The 22,941-nt window shown below is 48.0% G+C and overlaps 1 protein-coding gene across 4 annotated transcripts in view; it reads left to right on the top strand.

Annotated features, from left to right (window-relative positions):
* The first annotated feature begins 362 nt into the window (after positions 1-362).
* The window catches only part of GRIK4 (glutamate ionotropic receptor kainate type subunit 4), a 476,479-nt gene continuing 453,900 nt past the window's right edge, over positions 363-22,941 (top strand). For 2 of the 4 annotated variants that reach the window (XM_083713948.1, XM_083713951.1), the window contains exon 1: positions 373-527. The gene's annotated coding sequence lies outside the window, so the exon portion shown is untranslated. Of the gene's footprint in view, positions 528-1,575; positions 1,658-22,941 lie in introns of those variants that run through there. The other 2 variants (XM_083713950.1, XM_083713949.1) reach the window with 2 other exon arrangements.

Genomic DNA, 22,941 nt, shown 5'->3' on the forward strand with positions numbered 1-22,941 from the left:
TGGGGCGGTGCTCCATATGCCCTACCAGGCAAACCTCCACTGGTTTGCCCTGCTTCCATCCTGTTATTATTCTCCCCCTTTTTACTGATCTCAGTTTGACATCATTACGCATTTCGTCTGGCAACCGAACACACGATGTCATAATTCGAACGTGCTGTTTTGCTTTGGGTGCCTAATTTTATTTTAGAAATCTGGAACCATATTTCAAACCACACGCACACACACACAAACACTTGCACCCTAACCCCTCTCTCTCCCCGCCACGTTCGAACACCCCGCACCCGGGATTTTTCTGGCACCTTGCGCTTCCTCCGCTCGCCACCCGGGGGCGCCCTTGGGCTCGTTCTCTCCCGGTGCTCCTTGGACGCGGTTTCGCCGCCGCCGCCGGATCGCAGCGCGTCGCTTCTGCAAGCCCCAGCAGCTGCAACAAGCCGCCTCATCTCTCCGGCTGCAGCGAGTGCGTGTGTCGGGGGAAGCAAAACCTGAGCCGGCCAGCCTGCAGATGCCAGCCCGGGAGAGCCACTCAGGTAGGAGAAGCCTGCACTGCTGCTGCTGCTAGAAGCGCCCCGCCTCCGGTTCAGCTGCAGCCCGGCGCCCGCCGAGCTCGGCTTCCCCCCTGGCCAGAGAGAGAGCCGCGGCAATCGCTTCTCTCTGGACCCGCCGCAAGCGAAGCCAACCGGGCAGAGCCTGCTGCGCTTCCATCTTGCACCTCCAGGGGTAACAAGAGGGTGGTTGGGGTGGGGGGTGGCTTGGCTCCTTTCGCTCCCCGAGCCCTCTTACCCTCGGACTCCTGGGTCCTATCTATTCAAGAGAGAGACTACCCCCTCCCCAATCTGGGATGCCTCCCCCCTCCCCCTTAAAGAAGGACACCACAGGACCCCTTTTCCCTCTGAGAGGTCTAAACCGTGCCGTCCTTTCTTACGGGAAGCCTGGAAGGCGCCGACTAGCTCTCATCTTCCAGGACTCCTAGGGACCCGGGCTTGGGGGGGGGGTAGCCCCATCTCTTTTGGGGCGCCCTCTGCAATCCAGGACTCTACCGCCGCTCCCCTCCTCCCGGCCCCATGCGCTCAGATAAGGATGGCAGTTGGTCCTCAGTTTCCCAAACTTAGTTCCTCCCGACCCATCTCGGGGTGCCCTTCACCGTCTTGGGCTCCCGTGCCCCCCAGGAATAAGGGGCCGTGCTCTCCTTCTATGCCTCTGGTCGGTTTCAGTGGGCGACTCCAATTCCTTCCCTCTCCCCCTTTTCATTGGTCCTTGCCCTTCCTCCTTGGCCAGAATGCCCACTTCGCTATATTGGGTCCCAGTCTCCTTTTTGGGGAGCGAAGATGATTTCCCCCCATTCCTCTCTCTCCCCCCGCATTGTGACACCCCTTTTCTGATTCCCATCAAACTCTGCCTCCGTGCTTCTGGGGGCTCAGGTCCCCAGAAGAGCTTCCGTGCTGCTGGTGATTAAACCTCCTCATCGGCAGGGAGCGAGGAACTCAACATCACACTTGTGTGTGTATCCACAAAATGGTTGTGTAGCGTGGTGGCTGGCGGAGGCGGCGGCGGGGAGGGGGGGGGGGAGAGAACTCCAGAGACCGTATGCGTGGAGGTTGCTGTGATCCTCTGTTTTGAAAGGCTGGGGAGGCGAAGAGGCAGCTGAGGAACGCCAAGGGTGGGTCTCTGGAGTGTATAAAATGACTAAGATCGTTCTTTGTGTGCGTGAGAGAGAAAGTGAGATAATACACCTGTTTGTAAGGGGAAATGGAACAGGCACCGTGGATTGTTGTTACTTCCTAGAGGGGGAGAAAGTGCTGAAAGGGGAAAGTAGTTGCCTGGCGTGGAAAGTAAAATGTGGGGAGGGAGAGAAGAAGGAAGGAAGGAAGGAAGGAAGGAAGGAAGGAAGGAAGGAAGGAGGGAGGGAGGGAGGGAAGGGGGTGTTGAGACGATGGATGTTTTGCAGTGGGTATCAATGCTTGGGAGGGGTAGGTGTTTGGGAGCGATGGCTGGTGCAAGAGGGTGGAAGGGGGGCAGTGGGGAGGTGTTTTTTTTTGGGGGGGGAACGAGTGATGGATACCTTGAAGGAACAGGATGGAGCACAGTGGTGGCAGGTGGGTGGAGAAGGAGATGACAGCCTGGGAGATGGATGGGCAGCTTAAGGGAGGAGGGATGGATGGATTGCTTAGATAAGTTATGTTCAATTTCTCAAAACATGCCTTAAATGACTTCTAAGCATTTTGTTCTTGGGGGCGGAGGTGGGGGAGTTGATGAGATCTCCCAGGTCCCTGGGAGCCGTTTCCTGCTCCTGCAAAGATGCTTTCAAGAGCAGGCCTTCTGGGGGGGGGGGGAGAGAAATGTCACCTTGTCCTCATTCAGGGCTTCGGAGGAGAGGCTGGCTGAATGGGAGACGGGGGCATCTTTTCTCACCGAACCATAGTGTAGTCTGCGCAGATGCGTAGCCCATTCATCATTTGAATCATGTTGCATTTTTCTGTTTACCGTTTGCAAATGCCGCCGTTGTCACTGCATCTGTTAGTTCCTCAAGATGCTACGCTTGGGTCTTCTGTCTTGACTGGAAAGAAACCGGGGCCTTGTTTGCCAGGGTCAAAGAGAATAGTGGCTCCCTGGGTAGCTCAAATAGTGAGGTTATTGCTTCAAAGTATGCATTTCTTTTCATAAAGTTGTCTTGCAATATGTAACTAGGATGGGCAGAAAGGCAACATTCAGTCTGGATGGGATGGTTGTGGTGGCAAGGTGCAATCAAAACTCAGAAGAGTGCATGGGCAGTTGTTTTAGTACTCTCGGATGGTGCAATGTGTCCTTTTCATTCAGAAAGAATTAGGCATGAGTATGAAACCCAAGTTATTGCATTGCTGGGAGGCTTAGTAAGGGCAGCAGGCTAGATGGATGAGTTACACAGCTTCTTATTGGCTTGCAGCCTAACACAGTCAAGCACATCAGATGCCGAACATTGTTGGGGAGGAAGGAGCACAAAATCTGAATCACAACTCTCTCCTTTTGTTACTAGCTGTTGCTCAAAGGAGTAAGTGCTTCCCAAACTAGTAATTTTGGAGCATCTCTCCCTCTCCCCCCCGAAGTCCTGCCTGACTTGTGTATAGAAATGACTAGTGATGCTAGACACTTGCAAATCACCTGGGAACATGATTTTGCATAGACTAGGAAACAGAATTAAGCTGGGAATCAACTGGGTGTAAATAGTTTTTTTAAAAAAATCAATGAATGCCCTGTTCTGTGTATATGTGATATGTTATCAGAGCCTGTTGGTACAATCAGAACAGAAACATCCCTGGTGGCTTTCCAGGGCTGAGCTGATGATGGTAGAACTAATGCACAAAACTGGGGTCCAGTTTCACTGGGATAATCCCAAATAATGTTACCTATCTATATATCAGGGACGCGGGTGGCTCTGTGGGTTAAACCACTGAGCCTAGGACTTGCTGATCAGAAGGTGGGCGGTTCGAATCCCCACAATGGGGTGAGCTCGCATTGCTTGGTCCCTGCTTCTGCCAACCTAGCAGTTGGAAAGCACCTCAAAGTGCAAGTAGATAAATAGGTACCACTCCGGCGGGAAGGTAAACAAAGGTTTCCGTGTGCTGCTCTGGTTCGCCAGAAGCGGCTTAGTCATTCTGGCCACATGACCCGGAAGCAGTACACCGGTTCCCTCGGCCAAAAAGCGAGATGAGCGCCACAACCCCAGAGTCGGTCACGACTGGACCTAATGGTCAGGGGTCCCTTTACCTTTATTTATATATTGTTTTTTTCTCCAAAAAGCTCAAGGTATGGTTCTCTACTCCCTTCCCATTTTAGCCTCACAACAACCCTGTGAGGTAGGCTAGGCTGGGGAAGAGTAACTGGCCCAGTTGCCTAGTGAGGATCACCTGGAGGGGCGAGATGCAAGAGACAGAAAAGACCTTTTAATTGTTTTTGTTTCAGAAGGGGCTTGAAGTGCCCAGTGGGTTCTGAGAAGACTTCTATCCCTCTTTGGGGGTTGACCCAGCGTTGGATCTTAGGGTTCTCAAATTTCTGTGGCCCCAATCCACCTCTCATGTTCCATTCTAAATCATAGTTGTGCCACCCCAGGCAGCACCCCTGAGACTCCACACCCAGTGCAGTTGAATTGGTCCTGTTCCCCTAAATCTGCCCCTGTCTGATTTTAGCACTAGTTTCTTTGGTCAGGGGCTTCAGTCTCCTACCTGGAAATTTTGAGCATCTCTTACCACATTGACTGGGCACTGCATGGTCAGTCTTTGCCTGAGTGGCAAGGAGGGGACAACAGGCTGGTCCTCTGCCCAGATCGACTACCCACCTCTGGTATGCCTTGCCCATCAACCTGTCCCTGCCCATGGCTAACCACATGCCCCTGGGAATAACTCCCCATTCAGGCCAGGAAGGGGCGGGCCATTCCATCCCCTGCTTTGTATACACAACATCTGGAACTAGCTCACAGGTAGACAGCTCCTGAATGCAGAGGCAACATTAGCCGTTGAGAACAGTCAAGGTCTAGTCCCCCATGAACAATTTGTATAGAGCGTTTCAGGTGTTCAAAGCACTTTCACACACCTATAAATAAATCGCCACAACAGTCCTGTTTGGCGTCCCTAAGGCCAAGTAGAGAGCAGAGATTTGAATCCAGAGCCTCTGTGCAAACAGAAACCCGTTGATTCTTTGCTGCAAATACTTTGCACCTTCTCCTCATCCATCGGCTTTATTGTTTTCCCAAACTAGGCAGCAGGATTTGTCCTTCAAGGTTGCGACCCTTGGGAAAGTTAATCTCATATGCACACGTTACACAGCTGAGCCTTTGTTTGATTCCCACTCTTTTCTATAGTTCCTGCGGAGAAGGTAGTTCAGTTGCCAGGCAGAGACCTGGAGCTGCCTCCCAGCTGTTGGCAGGAGATGGCAGGCGTTTGCCCGCTGTCTCTCTCAGCCGTGAAATGATGGTCAGAGACCAGCATTTGAATGCAACTTTCTGGGGTGAAGCCCTGGCGAGTGGCGCCTGGGATCAAAAGATGCTCAGAAGAGGTGTTCTGTTTTGCCATGTGTATGGTAGTAAAAATAGATTGTGTAGAGGAGAAATGGGTGGGGTGGAGAACCACAGGAGGCTGTCTAAGACAAAGGCAGACCGTTGGTCCATCGAACTCTGTAGGGTCAACACTGTCTGGCAGCAGTCTCTCTCAGCCCTCCCTCAAGATGCCGGGGATTGAATTGGAGACCTTTTGCATGCAAAGCTGATGCTTTTCTTATAAGCTACAACCCTTCCCTTAAGATATGGGAAATTGTCTAAACAATCCTAATACTTAATGACATGCAATGTCTAAAAGATTGGTGAAAAGATCTATCTAAGTTTATCTGGAGAGGGAAGAAATCTAGGATAAAACAGAAGGTTCTCATTGATACGAAAGACAGAGGATGTTTTGCCCTCCCAGATTTGGAACTGTATTTTGAAGCTGCCTGCCTGTGTTGGATAAAGGTAAAGGTAAAGGTACCCCTGCCCGTACGGGCCAGTCTTGACAGACTCTGGGGTTGTGCGCCCATCTCACTTAAGAGGCCAGGGGCCAGCGCTGTCCGGAGACACTTCCGGGTCACGTGGCCAGCGTGACATTGCTGCTCTGGCGAGCCAGAGCCGCACACGGAAACGCCGTTTACCTTCCCGCTGGTAAGCGGTCCCTATTTATCTACTTGCACCCGGAGGTGCTTTCGAACAGCTAGGTTGGCAGGCGCTGGGACCGAGCAGCGGGAGCGCACCCGGCTGCAGGGATTCGAACCGCCGACCTTTCGATCGGCAAGTCCTAGGCGCTGAGGCTTTAACCCACAGCGCCACCTGCGATAAAAGACTGGATATTGCTAGAAAATACACAGCTGCTAGATTTGCAGGGTCATGATGTCAAACACACCTGGAACACTTGTATTTGGTATAGCAAAGCAGGAATACGTAGAAGCTTCGCCAACCATGTCATTAGAAAAAACTTAATTAAGATATGGGGAAAATACAAATATTTATTAGAAAACAAAACACCTAGGTGGTTATCCCCAATAGAAGCTGAAGCAAGGAAAAAGTAATAATATGAGTGATAACTGGGGGTGCCTATAATGAATTGTTAGACTTTTCAGAAGGAGAGCCAAAAATGAGAAAAATTGAAGAGATTAAAGAATATGTATTGGATTGGTTAAAATATCATCAAATCAAAATTTAAGGTAGATAAGAAATTGGGATTTGCAGAAAAACCATCACAGTTTGAAAAAGAAATACTCTGATCCAGAGCTAAAATTTTATCTAAAATGTATAGGATTGGGAAGTGAAAGAAGAATTTGTAAAATCATCTATGATCAAATGGGCACAAGATGTGAGCCATAATATTGATTTAAACCGGTGGGAGCATTTGTGGAAAACAAATTTAAAATTCACTGCTAGTTACACGTTAAAAGAGAACTTTAAAAAAATGTTCCACAGGTGGTAAAGGTAAAGGGACCCCTGACCATTAGGTCCAGTTGCGGATGATTCTGGGGTTGCGGTGCTCATCTCGCTTTATTGGCCGAGGGAGCCGGCGTACAGCTTCTGGGTCATGTGTCCAGCATGACTAAGCCGCTTCTGGCAAACCAGAGCAGCGCACGGAAATGCCGTTTACCACTTGACTCCAAGTAAACCAGCTAAAATGTTTAGAACTAAAAGTGCCCTGTGTTGGTAATATAAAGAAGCAGTTGGCAGATTCATGGTGGTCTTGCAGAATAATAAAAGAATTCTGGGAGATGGTTTATAATGGACTTAAGAAAATGTTTAAAAGGACGTTTCCTAAAAACCCAGAAGCATTCCTTCTGGGAATAATAACGACAGAAATCCCCCCAAATCACACTACATTATGGATGTATGTGATTGCAGCAGCCCAAACTCCAGTAGCACAAAAGTGGAGAACAGTTGCAGTACCATCAAGAGAAGAATGACACTTTAAAATATTAGAATATATAGAACTTGACAGCATGACAAATAGATTAAGAAATAAAATGATAAAAATTTAAAAGAAGACTGGACATTATGCATAGATTACATATATGGAAAAAATATTCCAACAAGAAAATAAGTGTAACAGACTGAAAAAATGCTCAGCAGTAGAGTGACAAAGTGGGATAATGTATGGTAATGAAAACAATTTAGTCGAGTAAGAAAACACAGTTTGAAAAGAAATCAGATGGGAAACCAGGGAAAGAGTGGAAGGGGAGTTAAACAAGGTATTTAAGAGTAGAGGAACAAATTATGTTACAAATATTACTCATATACATTATGTGTTGATTTAAGTATTATTATTATTATTATTATTATTATTATTATTATTATTATTATTATTATTACCTTGTGTTTGACTGCAACACAGTATGCATTGATCATATGATTAACAGAAAAGCCAAAAGAAGGAGAAGAAGATATGGGAAACTGCTTTATATTGAGGCAGGCCATTCTCCCATCTAACTCAGTATTGCCTACACGGACTGGCAGCAGCTCTCCAGGGTTTCAGGTAGCTGAGCTGGGTGCCCTCTGTTCAGACCTAATTCATAGACTTACAGAATTGTAGAGTTGGAAGGGACCCTGAGGGTCATCTAGACCAACCCCCTCCAATGCAGAAATGTCAACACAGGGGTCCCCATCCATTTTGAAGCCATACGAGAAACTGCAAATGTGCTAGCCTGTTTTATTGCTAGGAGGACCAATTGGGTGCCAAAATCTCTCGCTCTTGCCACCCACTTTTCACACTGCTAGTAACAGCAGTGCACCGGCCAGCCTCGGAGGGTTGTGGTAAACAGATAGCTATCGTGGGATCACAGAGGTGAAAGGGAACACCAAAGGTCATCTGGTCCAACCCTTTGCCATCCCCGATAGGTAACTTGTTAGGGAGTCTGGTGTGGCCTCTGTTCCACTTGCGCCATTAGGAATCTCTTCCATTTCTTCTCTGTTTATTCACTGCTTAGATATCCCACCTTTTTCCTCCCGGAGGACTGGCCCAAGGTCACCCAGTGCATTTCATGGCTGAGGTGGAATTTGAACCATGGTCTCCCAGATCTTGATAATAATAATAATATTAATAATAATAATAATAATAATAATAATAATAATAATACCCTGACCATCTGACTGAGTTTCCCCAGCCACTCTGGGTGGCTCCTAATTGAATATTTAAAACAATACAGCATTAAATATGAAAAACTTCCCTAAACAGGGCTGCCTTCAGATGTCTTTTAAAAGTAGGATGGTTGCTTGTCATCTGATGAGAGGGTGTTAGACAGTGCAGGCGCCACTACCGAGAAGGCCCTCTGCCTGGTTCCTCCTCTGCCTTGGCTTCTTGTGGTGAGAGAACCACCAGAAGGCCCTTGGCGCTGGATCTCAGTGTCCAGGCAGAATGGGCAGTCCCTGTTAGAGTGTCTTAGTCCGATACTCTAACCATTACACCAAACTGGCTTCCTGACCCTCAGTCAGAGTCTCCTTTCCTGTAATTTGAACCCGTCATTTCAGGTCTGGTGCAATAGAGGAGACTTTTGCTCCATCATCTGTGTGACAGTCCTTCAGAAATGTGGAGGTGGCTCTCATATTGCCTCTTAACCATTTAGTGTCCAGAATAAACATACTCAGCTCTTTCAGCCTTTCCTTATAGATCTATAGGCATCTCACAACCTTTGAGAGCCAGTGTGGTGTAGTGGTTAAGAGTAGTGGACTCGTAATCTGGTGAACCGGGTTTGATTCCCCACTCCTCCACATGCAGCTGCTGGGTGACCTTGGGCTAGTCACACTTCTCTGAAGTCTCTCAGCCCCACTCACCTCACAGAGTGTTTGTTGTGGGGGAGGAAGGGAAAGGAGATTGTTAGCCGCTTTGAGACTCCTTAGGGTAGTGATAAAGTGGGATATCGACTCCAAACTCTTCTTTGTTGCTCTTCTCTGAATATATTCTAATTTTTCCCCAAGTACCCAGAACAGGGACGCGTAAAACCTCAGTGCCTAGGACTTGCTGATCGCAAGGTCGGCGGTTCGAATCCCCGCGGCGGGGTGAGCTCCCATTGTTCGGTCCCAGCTCCTGCCCACCTAGCAGTTCGAAAGCACCCCTAAGTGCAAGTAGACAAATAGGTACCGCTTTATAGTGGGAAGGTAAACGGTGTTTCCGTGTGCGGCGCTGGTGTTGGCCCGGAAGTGTCTCCAGACAGCGCTGGCTCCCGGCCTCTTGAGCGAGATGAGCGCGCAACCCTAGAGTCGGACACGACTGGCCCGTACATGCAGGGGTACCTTTACCTTTACCTTTTTACCCAGAACAGGGACACAGGTGGCGCTGTGGGTTAAAGCACAGAGCCTAGGACTTGCCGATCAGAAGGTCAGCGGTTCAAATCCCCGCAACGGGGTGAGCTCCTGTTGCTCGGTCCCTGCTCCTGCCAACCTAGCAGTTCGAAAGCACGTCAAAGTGCAAGTAGATAAATAGGTACCGCTTTGGCGGGAAGGTAAACGGCGTTTCCGTGTGCTGCTCTGGTTCACCAGAAGCGGCTTGGTCATGTTGGCCACATGACCCGGAAGCTGCACGCCGGCTCCCTTGGCCAATAAAATGAGATCAGTGCCGCAATCCCAGAGTCGTCCACGAGTGGACCTAACGGTCAGGTGTCTCTTTACCTCTTTACCCAGAATGCGGAACTACCTTATACTGACTCAAACTGTTGATCCATCCAGCTCCATATTTCCTGCACTGGCTGGCAGCAGCTCTTCAGGGTTTCAGGCAGGGTCTGTCCTAGCCCTACCTGGAGATGCCGGGGATTGAACCAGGGATGTTCTGCATACAAAGCAGGTATCTTGAGGTACGGCCCCTCCACAGAACTCCAGGTGAGGTCTGACTAAAGCAGAATAAACTGGTACCCTTGCTCCTCGTGTTCTCATCGTCCCTTAGGGTCCCTTCCAAGTCTATAATTCTGTGATTCAAAAATTCTATGTTCTGGCCTCTATAGTTCTGTTGATGCTGCCTAGTAATGCATTAGCCTTTTGGGGATGACTCATCCTTGGAAAAGGTCTATATTTGCTTAGTGATATGAGTATAATGGCACCAAAGTTTCCCCCGTCCAGATCAAAATTCCAGTCCGCCCCAGATGACATAATCTAGAATAAATATGTCTGTTCTGGTCCTGTTTTCCCTATTACTCATCCCTTTGCGTTTCAGCCTTGCTCTCAAAACAAATGAATTTAGATTGAATGTTAACAATTGTGCCGTCTTGAAGGCTGAGAAGAATCCCAATGTCACGCGGACCCTAGCTGGATTAATGATAATAATAATAATAATAATAATAATAATAATAATAATAATAATAATGTCACCCATATGACTGGGTTACACCAGCCACTCTAGGCAGCTTCCAACAAATTAAAACACAGTAAGATGTCAAACAGGGATGCAGGTGGTGCTGTGGGTTAAACCACAGAGTCTAGGATTTGCCAATCAGAAGGTCAGCGGTTCGAATCCCCACGATGGGGTGAGCGCCCATTGCTTGGTCCCTGCTCCTGCCAACCTAGCAGTTCAAAAGCACGTCAAGGTGCAAGTAGATAAATAGGTACCGCTCTGGAGGGAAGGTAAACGGCGTTTCCGTGCGCTGCTCTGGTTTGCCAGAAGCCGCTTAGTCATGCTGGCCACATGACCCGGAAGTTGTACGCCGGCTCCCTTGGCCAATAAAGCGAGATGAGTGCCTCAACCCCAGAGTCAGTCACAACTGGACCTAATGGTCAGGGGTCCCTTTACCTTTAAGATGTCAAACATTAAAATATTTCCAGTACAGGGCTGCCTTCAGATGTCTTCTAAAAGTCAGTTGTTTATGTCATCGACATCTGATGGGAGAGCATTCCACTGGGCGGGCACAGCCTTTGGACCCAAATAGATCCTTGGCAAATCTGTCCAGGATGGCAGGGTAGACAATATGGGACCCTCCATTATATGCTGTTGGACCACAGCTCCCTTCATCCCGCAGCATTGGCCCAGCTGGCTGGGGCTGATGGGAGTTGGAGTCCAACGGCATCTTGGTGTTTTTCAGGGCTTTCAGTTGGCCAGGAAAGTACTCGGGAGACAAGACTCCCACGATTTCTTGCAATGTAAAAAACTTGGCTAAAAGTGGATAGTTTTGCTTTTTTTTAAAAAAAATGAATTAAGCATATTTGCATATATTTAATTAGCTCTTTCCTTCTGCTTCCATGATTCTACGGCTCTTGTGCAACTGATAAAATATTTTTTGGCAAGGGAACGGAATGACAGAAAAGGGCAGGGAGGTGTCCACAAGTTCCTCTTCTGCGTGAATTAACTTGGAGCGTTTTTAAAATCTGTGTTTAAAAACAAAACGGAACCTTGTCACTTCCCTCCGTGGGTCACCTGGGTTGCATCCAGTGCTTGCCATACGCAAGAGTAGACCAGTTAAAATTAATAGAAATTATTTAGGCTGGGGGTGGGGAGGCAAGGTAGAGGGCTGTAACTTTACAAAGGTGAAATATAGTTGTTGGCGCTACCTCTGCTGTTAGCAGAGCAGTGGCTAGTCTGACTCAGGGATGATGGGAGCTGCTGTTCAAGGACATATGTGGGACCACAATTTGCCCACCTCCCAATTCAATCTCTTTGGCTGAAGCGATTTTATCCTGCTAAATTTGGATTTCCAATCAGGGTCATAGCTAGGGGTGGTGAGGTGGGCCCCCACCAGGGGCGCAGGTGATGCCCCCCCCCCCGCAAAATCAGCTTTAAAATGTCTAATAATAATAATAATGATAATAATAATTTATTTATATCCTGCCCATCTGGCTGGGTTTCCTCAGCCACTCTGGGAGGCTTCCAACAAAGATTAAAAAATACATTAAAACATCAGTCATTAAAAACTTCCCTAAACAGGGCTGCCTTCAGATGTCTTCTAAACATCAGGTAGTTGTTTATCTCTTTGGCATCTGATGGGAGGGTGTTCCACAGGGTGGGCACCACTACCAAGAAGGCCCTCTGCCTGGTTCCCTGTAACTTGGCTTCTCGCAGTGAGGGAACCGCCAGAAGGCCCTCAGCGCTGGATCTCAGTGTCCAGACAGAACGATGGGGGGTGGAGACACTCCTTCAGGTATACTGGGCCGAGTATTATTGCCTCATAAGAAATGGTTTTAAATAGAGGGTGAATTGAATGGGTGGGGGTGGGGGAGGAGAGGCAGAAAGAAGAACGAATTTACCCATGGCTAGGGGGCGCAATCTGGATGGTTCTGCCAGGGGCTCAAGATCACCTAGCTACGGCTCTGTTTCCAACCCATCTCTCTACCCCCTAGCCCCAAACTCCCAGCTGCCAAGAGGAATTCACAAGGTTTGTGTGCATTCTCACTTGCTATAAGTTCCTTGAACTCTTGAAGGATAAAAGAAAAGAGGTCCCTTGCTTTTTCTCAGCCCGTTGGTGGCTATTGAAAAATCTCAGGGCAGTTCGCAGAAAGGATGGCCTTTCTTGGTCTGATCCAGCAGACCAAAGTTTGGTCTGTTCCTAAAGAAACCTGGAGAAAACTCACCAAACTGGGCTTTCGGCAACCATGTCACAAGTGATAATTCAACTGGTGCAGACTTTTTTGGCTGTAAAAGCAAAGCATTGCCTGTTGGACTTGTTCCTCTCTCATGCAGCTGCTAACTGGCACAGATTAGCCTTGCCGCAATAAAACGTGGCCCACATAGGAAGCTGTCTTATACAGAACCGGGACAATGGTCCATGTAGTGCAGTATTGTCTACACTGACTGGCAGCAGCTCTCAGGTTTTCAGGCAGGGGTCTCTCCCAGTCCTAACCAGAGGTGCTGGGTTCCAGCACATGTGCTTAAGCCTGGGATCTTCTGCATGCAAGGCACATGCTCTACCAGTGAACTGGAGCCCTTCCCTACGAATTAGATCTCAACAACTCCATACGTCATTAATAAAATCCTGTTTCTTTCTTCCCTCCAACCTGCCTCTGAAATGCCATGTTGACCCCTGGTCCACAACTCTCTTCCCAGTCCTTCCCTCCCCACTCCCTGTTTGGAGAGATCAGAGGCAAGTTTTAAAGAAGATTGAAAGCCCCTCCTAAAATAACAAGCCACAGGCTGGAATCTGATTGACGTGATTCACGGGCTTCTTGTGCAGAGGGAGGAACAAGAGAGAGATGCTGCTGGATGAGCAAATGGGATTTATGCCTCAAGTTCTCCCTCTTCTGTATCACCCATAAACAGTCTTTGTGGCTGGGAGGAGATTCTATTGCCCCAGCTTGCAGGCATGGTGTGAAAGCCATGGTTGAAAATGTTGGTCCGCTGGCTTGTGAAGTGGCAAGACTTTTAGGTGGGCTCTGTGAGCCAGCCTGGTGCTTTCCAGGGGAGATGGGAAAGGCTTTTCATAGCTCTGTGTCCCCTTGTCCCCTCACCTACCACCTGTCCAAGTTGGTCTGTGATGGGGGCCTGGGCAGAATAGTTCCCTGTCCCCAGCGGTAGGCTCCGAAACAGAGGTGGCAAAACTGTGGCCCTCTAGATAAGAATCTCCAGCATGCCCAGGCCAAAACCCCATAGGCGTTATCATAGAATCATATAATTGTAGAGTTGGAAAAGTTTCCAAGGATCATCTAGTCCAATGCAGGAATCTCAGCTAAAGTACCCCTGACAGATGACCACCCAACGCCTGCTTAAAAACCTCCAAGGAAGGAGAATCCATCACCTCCAGAGGGAGACCGGTCCACTACTGAACTGTTCTTACTGTCAGAAAGTTCTTCCTGATGTTCAGTCAGAATCTCCTTTCTTGTATCTTGAAGCCATTGGTTCAGGTAGTACCCTCCAGAGCTGGAGAAAACAAACTTGCTCTTGCTCCACCTTCCATGTGACAGCCCTTGTAATATTTAAAGATGGCTATTATATCTCCTTTCAGTCTCCTCTTTTCCAAGCTAAACATACCTAGCTCCTTCAACCGTTCCTCATCAGGCTTGGTTTCCAGACCCTTGATTATCTTGGTCACCCTCCTCTGCACATGTTCCAGTTTGCGTTCCACTTAAGTTGCAGATTGCACTCCCAGGCAAGTCATGTGACCTGCATGAGATCGTGGTCCCCCCTAAAAGTGTTTTTTTGGGGGGGTGAGATTGCAATGCCCCAAATAGCCACCATTCTGTTGCACAAGAAAATGAGATGTCCCGGTTTTCCTGGGACAGTTGAGGGATGTGCCAGATGTTTTGGGCTACAATTCCCATCATACATGACTCTTAGCTGTGCTGGCTGGGGCTGATGGGAGTTGGAGTACCGCGACATTTGGAGGACCACAGATTCCTCACTCCTGTTCTGAAACAAATAACTTATCTGTTCTCTGAGTTTTGGACGGGTGAGACCACTGGAGGAAAGGGGAACAGACAGCTTATTGTCTATGGTGACGTAAGTGACCTGGAAGGATGTTTCCTCCTGTTGATGAAACATAAGGGATGAAGGAAGAGCTTGAAAGCATGGAAGCAGAGTCAGTGCAAAGTGATGGAGGCACCCAAGTCCTGGAAAGGAGTAAATACATGTTTGGAATTAGTGCTAAAAGCTTAAGCAAAGAGGATAATTTAATGGGAGTGGAAATCAATAAGGGAGGACGGACGGTTTAAAATTTAGGGGAAAGCGCCACCAGGCTAGCAGTTAATAAGATAGTTTAAATAATATGGCTGGCTATTGAACAAGATGCTGAAACTGGCCGAGTTGCTATGGGCTAGATCCTGGCCTTGCACTTGCAGCTTTGTTTGACCCAGTTATGCCATTTCTTGTGGTTTGATTCTCTGGACTGTTCACACTGTGGTTTCCAGTTCACCAAAGCAGATGCTTAATGCAAAAGGAAGACTTTTGCAGGTTCTCTTGCAAGGGTGTTCCCGTGCGGCAGACGAGACCATGGAGTCCAATTTATTTGGTTATAAATCCTGCCTAATGAAAATATTATCCTAATTGTGGGAGTTCAGCAAGGGGCTCTGGACCATGCCTAAGGAAGCTGGCGCCTTACGAGATTATTAGAGGAGTTGCAAAATCTGCTTGCTTATAATGACCCTCTTTTAACTGCCCTGATATTAACTTGCTCTATGGTACGCTGGGCATGGATGGAAGGAGCAATTTATGGCATTAATAAGAGCTTCTCTTTTTTTTAGGAGGGCTTTTCTTTGGTGCCTACTGAGCAGTTGGTAGCTCTAGATTTAGTGGTCTGGAAAAAAGTGAGATAGGCTGCATGCAGAGCAGAAATGCTGGGGTAAAACAGTTGCAAGAACTGCTGGGGGACAGGCCAGCTGAGTCTGTCAGCCCAAAGCAACTCATGGCGGTTGCAGAGTATAGGGACTACGAGCTTTTATGATGCTCCTGTTGGATGTGCAGCAGCTGGGGTCATTCGGTTTGTAACACAAGGGTTAATTCTGGAAGGCTTAAAGTTAACTAGGCAAGAGGGTGAGTGGGTGGAGATGTTGCTTAGCAACCTGGCAGAGTGGAATGATCTTAACTGAGGCAACATGTGTGTGCTGGACCCGGGGGTGTGTGTGTGTTTCTGAGAGGCGTGGTCAGAGTCCGGTCCTGGGTCGAGGGTCTGGAGACTGTCCACCAAGGGTGAAGCGGGGTCCAAAGCAGGAAGCCGGGCGTGGTCAGGAACTCCGGAAGACCAGGTCTGGGTGCTGGCAGAAACAGGTTTCCAACGACGTTGCTCCCGCAACCTGGGACCGGGCTGACTGGCCTTTATCTTCTCTGAGGCCAGGGGCGGTCCCGGCCCACAGGTGACCCACCTCTCCTGGCCTTAAGGTGAGCACTCCTCCTGAGAGAACCCAGTTCCCTCCGCCTCTCTGCCCTGAGCCTCTGCAGCTCAGGAGAGGCTGGAGGGTTGCTGGACCCAGGGGGAGGCTCACCTTCCCCTGACAGGGCTGGGAGAGGCACACCTGTAGGCAATGGGTCCTCAATCACCTCCGGAGCCAGAGTGGATTCCCTGGTGCCTGCTCCTGAGGATCCAGCACAGGTGCAGGCATTTCAGATTCAAGGCCCTGCCCCGGCTCAGCTGGCCCTGGAGGCGGGGACTCCTGTGCAGGCTGGGATTCCTCTGGTTCAGCCTCTGAATCAGACTCCCAGGCCATCACAATGTGCTCTGATTGGTTGTGTAGTCTGGAGGGAGTTTTCTTCTGTGTGCTAGGTTGAATGTCTCCCTGCTGCATACAAGACTTGGACTAAGAGAGACAAAAACCTCTCTGTTCCTTTCTCCTTGAATCATACACCCCCCCCCCAGTTCAGGAAAGCATCATCAGGATGTTTTCCCTGTGGACTCGATTTGTGTCAACCTAAGTTGCCTAACAGCTCCAAGGAGGCTTGTATGAGCATCCTGTGAGTATCCCAGGAACATCAGTGATGGCCAAACTTGGCCCTCCAGCTGATTTGGGACTACAACTCCCATCAACCCTAGCTAACAGGACCAGTGGTCAGGGATGATGGGAATTGTAGTCCCAAAACAGCTGGAGTGTCACTGGATGGGGTGGGGTGGGCAGACTCCATGCCAACTTTAGACCTCACATCAGTGCTAAACACCTTCTTCATTTTGACAGTGAGCCTCAAATGCTGGGTGAATTGCAGCATGATCTGGATCCTGCATTTGGTTGGCTGGGCTTGTAGCTGCATGAGAGCTTCTGGAGTTGACACAGGCAAGCCAGTCTGTGCAGAAAACACGCTCCTAAAGCCACGGTGACCCATTAGTGGCATTGCAGCTGTGGTTAGAGCAGCGCGTGCCTGCCACTATCCATTTGCGAAAAAAGCATCTTGAGAGATCTGATGCACATGGCGAGGCAGTAAAGTCAATGTACGATCTTGTTTATAAGCAATTGATTAACTGATGCACCATTTCAGTCTAGGGTGCTATGCTGAAGGCATTTAATGAGGAGGACTCTGGGCTCCCTACCCCTTTCCCTCGCCTCAACAACCAGCATGAATCATGTATTATCTGGAATGTCTCTGTAAAATGCATTACCCAAATCGAGAGACTTATGTGGATGGTTTATGACCATCGGGCTGGTGCTGAACACACTTTGGTGGGAGATGGCTCCAATTAAAGTTTGATTAAAAATCTGCATTTTGGAAGTCTGATTAATGCGTCAGTGGATCAATGGTGCCAGGGAGATGGTTAATGCTCGCAGCTTTATTAGTCATGTTGCCTCAAATGGAAAGGTTAATTTTAATTAGGTGCCGAAAGAGGGGTTCCTGGTGATCTGCGAGTGGCTTTGTGTAGGACTCTAATACTTATTTGTTTAATGTATATGTATACCCCGCCTTTCTCCTAGTGCAGGGCCCAAGGCAGCTCAGAGTATAAATTAAAACAGATACAAATAAAAACACACAATAAATGTGATTTTTTTTAAAAAAAAGATTAAAAATTAAATACGCCAATTAAATTATTAAACTCTGAAGGTAAGAGCTGTTTGACAGGGGAACAGACTGCCTTGGGAAGTGGTGGGCTCTGCTTGGCAGGTAGTAAACAACACTGGATGGCTGTCTGTCAGGGATGCTGTGTGGCTGCATCCTCCACTGCAGATTGTGCACCGAGCAGAGAGGTGGATTGGATGACCTCCAAGATCCCTTCTGATTCAGTGATTCTGCAGAGACAGCTCTTTGCCATGATGTGAGCTCCAGCTCTTCCTGTTTTCCAAGGGAAGAGGTTATTTTCGTAGTTGGAATTGTCCTTAATGTTGCCTTTTTGGGATGCCATATATTCTGGCGCATGTGCATGTAAGCGTGTGCGCGCACAGACACCAGGGTCCAAACAGTGCACAGCTTGCTGTTTCACAAACTGTAGCCTGCCGGGATATATTTTGATCAGTTGATAACAGATTGTAGAACAAGTCTGTTTTCCTCGTATATCTTTACCCTGACGAGCAAACACTATCCTAGCTTCTAAATCAGCGGAAGACGGGCAATTGCGAGAGTAAATGGATGCAGCCTACAGGAGGTGGAGAAGACTCTTCAGCAATGTGTAATGGGGTGTGTGTCAGGCAATGATCCATGGTATGAAAATTGGGGTGTTTCAAGCATGTCTCAGTTCTCAGCTGTGAAATGTTGGAATAGTCCGGTGTATTATTGCTGGCTTAGATCCTGTAGTACAGTTAGGTAATTTCAGACTCTGGACTTAATGGTCTTATGGGGTCCTCTCCCTTTAGGTGGTAATGGGTAATCAGTTTCTCATTTTTTGTTCTCTATATGTCCACACGTGAATGTGTGTCTTTTTTTCTAAGTCATGAAAAATTATCAGCATTTTAGGGTGAAATTTCCCCAATATACACATTGGGTTTTTTGTTTTTTTGTTGTTGTTTTTGCAAAGCCATTTCCCCTACTATGCATTTTGTAAGCTATTTTAATAAATGTATGCATTTTATTGACATTTTACCCTCATATATGAGATAGAGGGGCTCACAACAGTTACAGTGGTACCTCAGGCTACAAACACCTCGGGTTACAAACACTTCGGGTTATAGACTCCACTTACCCGGAAGTAGCAAAGGTAAAGGGACCCCTGACCACTAGGTCCAGTTGTGGCCGACTCTGGGGTTGCGGCACTCATCTCGCTTTATTGGCCGAGGGAGCCGGCGTACAGCTTCCGGGTCATGTGGCCAGCATGACTAAGCCGCTTCTGGCGAACCAGAGCAGCGCACGGAAATGCCATTTACCTTCCCGCTGGAGTGGTACCTATTTAGCTACTTGCACTTTGACGTGCTTTCGAACTGCTAGGTGGGCAGGAGCTGAGACCGAGCAACGGGAGCTCACCCCGTCATGGGGATTCGAACCACCGACCTTCTGGTCGGGTTAAAAACTTTGCCCCAGGATGAGAACAGAAATCACGCGGTGGCAGCACAGCAGCAGTGGGAGGCCCCATTAGCTAAAGTGGTACTTCAGGTTAAGAACAGACCTCCGGAATGAATTAAGTTCTTAACCCAAGGTACCACTTTACTTAGCTGGAGAACCGCATTGCAAAATTCAGAGAAGTGAGAATTTCACATATTAGAGACATAGAATCATAGAATTGGAAGGGACCCTGAGGATCATCTAGTCCAACCCTCTGCAATGCAGCTGCAACCTTGGCGTTATCAACACCACGCTCTAACCAACTGAGCTGGTTTGGACAACCTCAGAAGACAGAGGAGGTCTTTAAACAGAGGTTGGATAGCCACCTGTCAGGAATTCTTTAGCTGCAGTTCCTGCATTGCAGGGGTTGGTCTCACTGCCCCCCTGGGTCCTATCCAACCCTACAATTCTCGGATTTGTTGTGAGTTATACCTCTGTATTGTAATGCACTCTCCACCGGCACCCGCAAGGAAGAAACACTGTGATTGATTGTAATACCAAAGAGACCCTTCTGTTCCACTGGAAAAAATGTAGATGATGGGTAATTATTTTTTTAATAATGTGTTTGGTACATAACATGGATGTGTGTGTGTGTTTTTGGAATGAGGAGAAACTATCTTGCCCGGAGACTGAAGCTTGTTGACTCAGTCCAAATTCCCTAATAAAAAATGCATTCTTCCTTTGTTCCTTTAAGCGCTGTAGCAAAGAGAGAAAGAGATGTAATGTACCAGATGGATTCAAGCATACTGGGAGATTTGGTGGCAACCAGGCGCACGGAGCTTTAAGTGTTATAAATGTGCAAAGTAATGCGCACTGGCAAATTTAGTTGTGAATTTCCTCAAGTGACTGAGGGCAGACTGCGAGGCCCTGGGGCCCTCGGGAGAGACTTTTGAGCGCTGTCATCGGGAGAAAGACTGGCTGTGCATGGCCTCTGTTTGAAAAGTGCAAGGCAAGTGGGGAAAGATGCCTAAAACAATACAAGGAAGCCTGCCTCTGCTCTGACTTGGCAATAGCAGGGCTAGCTGGAGACATGAGTGGTGTTTGCTGAAAAGAAAGTTGTGTCTAGGGACGTGGGTGGCGCTGTGGGTTAAACCACAGAGCCTAGGACTTGCCGATCAGAAGGTCGGCGGTTCAAATCCCCGCGACGGGGTGAGCTCCTGTTGCTCGGTCCCTGCTCCTGCCAGCCTAGCAGTTCAAAAGCACGCCGGTGCAAGTAGATAAATGGGTACCGCTCTGGCGGGAAGGTAAACGACGTTTCCGTGTGCTGCTCTGGTTTGCCAGAAGTGGCTTAGTCATGCTGGCCACATGACCGGGAAGCTGTACGCTGGCTCCCTTGGCCAATAAACCCCAGAGTCGGCCACAACTGGACCTAGTGGTCAGGGTTGTGTCTAAGGATGGGTGGATCATAGCGAGCCTGAAAATGATCCAGGAGCAAAAACCCATTGTGACGTTAACATATGAGAGTGCTGGAGGTGAAATGGTTAAACAGGTTACCCAATCAGAACCCAGGGGGGTGGAGTCAGTGGGACTATAAAACCAGCTCTGGGAGGGGCGAAGGGAAGAGTTCGTTGGGAGTTGGGTGGTTGGTTGGAGTGGGAGTGAATTGGGATAGAGTCTGTGAGTTAGTGTAGCGAAATAAGCTGAGTAATAGGGAATAGTTAGGAGCTAGGAAGACAAGTAAATATCTGAGAGGTGGTTTAGTGAGTGAGAGCAGGTAGCGGAAGTTATAGGTCAAGATAGGAAGCCCATGATTGTAATTGACCGATACCGTTTATGAAACTACACGCTTGTTAAACTGCAATAAAGAAGCAGACGTGTATGTTCCAATTTAACCCTGACTGGACTCAGTATTGTACCAGGTAGGGCCTGGATGGTGGCAGCGAGAAATAAAGTGGTGGCACAGGGATCAATAGACAGTGAAACATCCAGGGACCCTGTGTGATCACCACACCCGTGTTCTTACACCCTGATCTCTGAGTGGTGAGAGAATCCAGGGGTACCAGGTACTTATCCAGGTTTGGTTTCCTTGGGATGAAGGTCAGCGGATACTGCCATGTGTTAAGAATATATGGTTTTATTTACACATGTATACAACCTGAACAAAAGATAGAGGGGCTCACAACATTAGCACCCCAACTGTTCTTGCTTCTCCATTAGTCGCAGCTTTGGTTCCAGCACAGATCAAGCATGTCTCTGTGTATTCAGCTTCCAGCCTTTTCCCAGCTTGGTTTTCGCACATGACTTTGGCTATCGATACCAGAGCAGTTCAGGCATGCAACTCAGTACAATTGAAAATTCACATGCAGAGAATATTAAAACCACCCTAAATTTTTTTTGTGGCCACTATAATGCAGCCTAAGCTTAAAGAAAACAGCTGGCAAACACCTTGGGTGAACAGACCAGCCCTTGAGCAGGTGCTGGGAACTCCTTGGAGTTGATGCCTGCCTTCTTTCCAGGAGGAGACGAGATTCCATAAGGCAGGCACCACCACAAAGAAGTCCCTCCCCTCTATAGCATGCTTTGCCAACCTGGTGCCCCCCAGATGTCCCAGACCACAACTCAGCTTTGCAACTTGTTGTCATGCTGTATTTTAAATTGTTGTTGATAACAACAAAACAACAACAACAACAACACTGTATTGGAGGAAAGGTTGCACTTCAGTGGTGGAACATATGCTTTTCATGCAGAATGCCCAAGGTTCAATCCGCAGTATCTCCAGGTACAACTCTGGCTTGAAATTCTGGATTTCGATAATACTGAGCTCAATGGGCCCGTGGGTTTAACTCACCATAAGGCAGCTTCCTGTGTTCCTATGAATGGGAGATCAGAGGGATGAAACAGAGTCTGTTTTTCTGCCTGATTGAAAAATCCTCCTATCTGATCCCAGGCAGGTGATGTGAGAGAGTTATAATATTTATTCTGACCTTCCTCTTGCAAGCAGGGGACTGCATAATGTAATTCCTGGCTTGTGTCTCAAGCAAGAGCCAGCCAGTGCTGCAGGCAGAGTGGGACGGGTGTTTGGGGGGGGCAGGTTTGAGAGGGCGATCTGCAATTCAACCTGTATCTCACTTCTTCAAAGTCTCTTTTACATCTTTCAGGAGGTGCAGGGAGGGGGGCAGGTGGGCGATCAGCCAGATACATATTTTCCTTTCCCTCCACCCCATTGTGCATTTGGTTAGCTCAGCATCAAACACGGCTGCGGGGAAATAAAGTGAATGGCTGCGTTGTCTAGGTTTTCGTTTCATATTTATGCCTCTGAACACACAAGGAATATTTAGCATACTGGCAAAGGCTAGGACGGAGACAAACGTGCATGGTGTGTGCATAAGGAGGGGAGGGAGTCGAATTTTTGCTTGCAAAATATTTGGGGGATTTAGAGAAAAAAGATAACCCAGTTATATATGCTTTTTTATTTATAGGTGTGTATGGAATGCGCACCAGGGTCATGTTTTGAACTTAGCAAAGTAATGTTTAACATTGCTAAACGTGTTTAAGGATACTTCTAGATGGGAGTTTATTGTGGACAAGTCAGATCTGAACAGCCAGCTTGTGATAGGAAGGCCCACAACTGAAAGCACCGATCAAGCAAGCAAGCAAGCAAGCAAGCAAACAAACAAACAAACAGGTTTTCTTTCTAAAAACTAAAATTTAAAAGCAGCCTTTCCAATTTTCTGGATTTAAATGTTGAAATTTACAGACATTTTAGCTGAAATAGGAGCTAACTCCAAGGTCTCTTCAGCTTCCCCAGTAAAATATTTGAGGGGGCTACTGCCCCCTGTTGATGGGCATTGCCATTCAAATGGTGTGTGTGTGTGTGCTGCATCTTGTGATCAATTATGTGGGGCAGGGCTTACTCCCCCCCCCGTTAGCTGAAATGTCATTACAGCTTTGGTATGGGGTGGGGTGGTAGGGGAAAGAACTGGCAGAGTGAGAACTAACAAAGACCTCTGAATCTGCACCAGAGATTTCCTTCAATGTTGAGTGGGTGGGTTGTTGCTGTTTTGGCAGACATAGGATGGGAAAGCTACAAGACATCAGCCTATGGGTTGGGCGAACAATCATGACACATACCAGGCTTCCACGATGGGTGTCTGTTGTACAACTCAGGGAG

This window comes from Podarcis gaigeae, assembly GCF_964106915.1.
Source record: "Podarcis gaigeae genome assembly, chromosome: 15".
Classification (NCBI taxonomy): Eukaryota; Metazoa; Chordata; class Lepidosauria; order Squamata; family Lacertidae; genus Podarcis; species Podarcis gaigeae.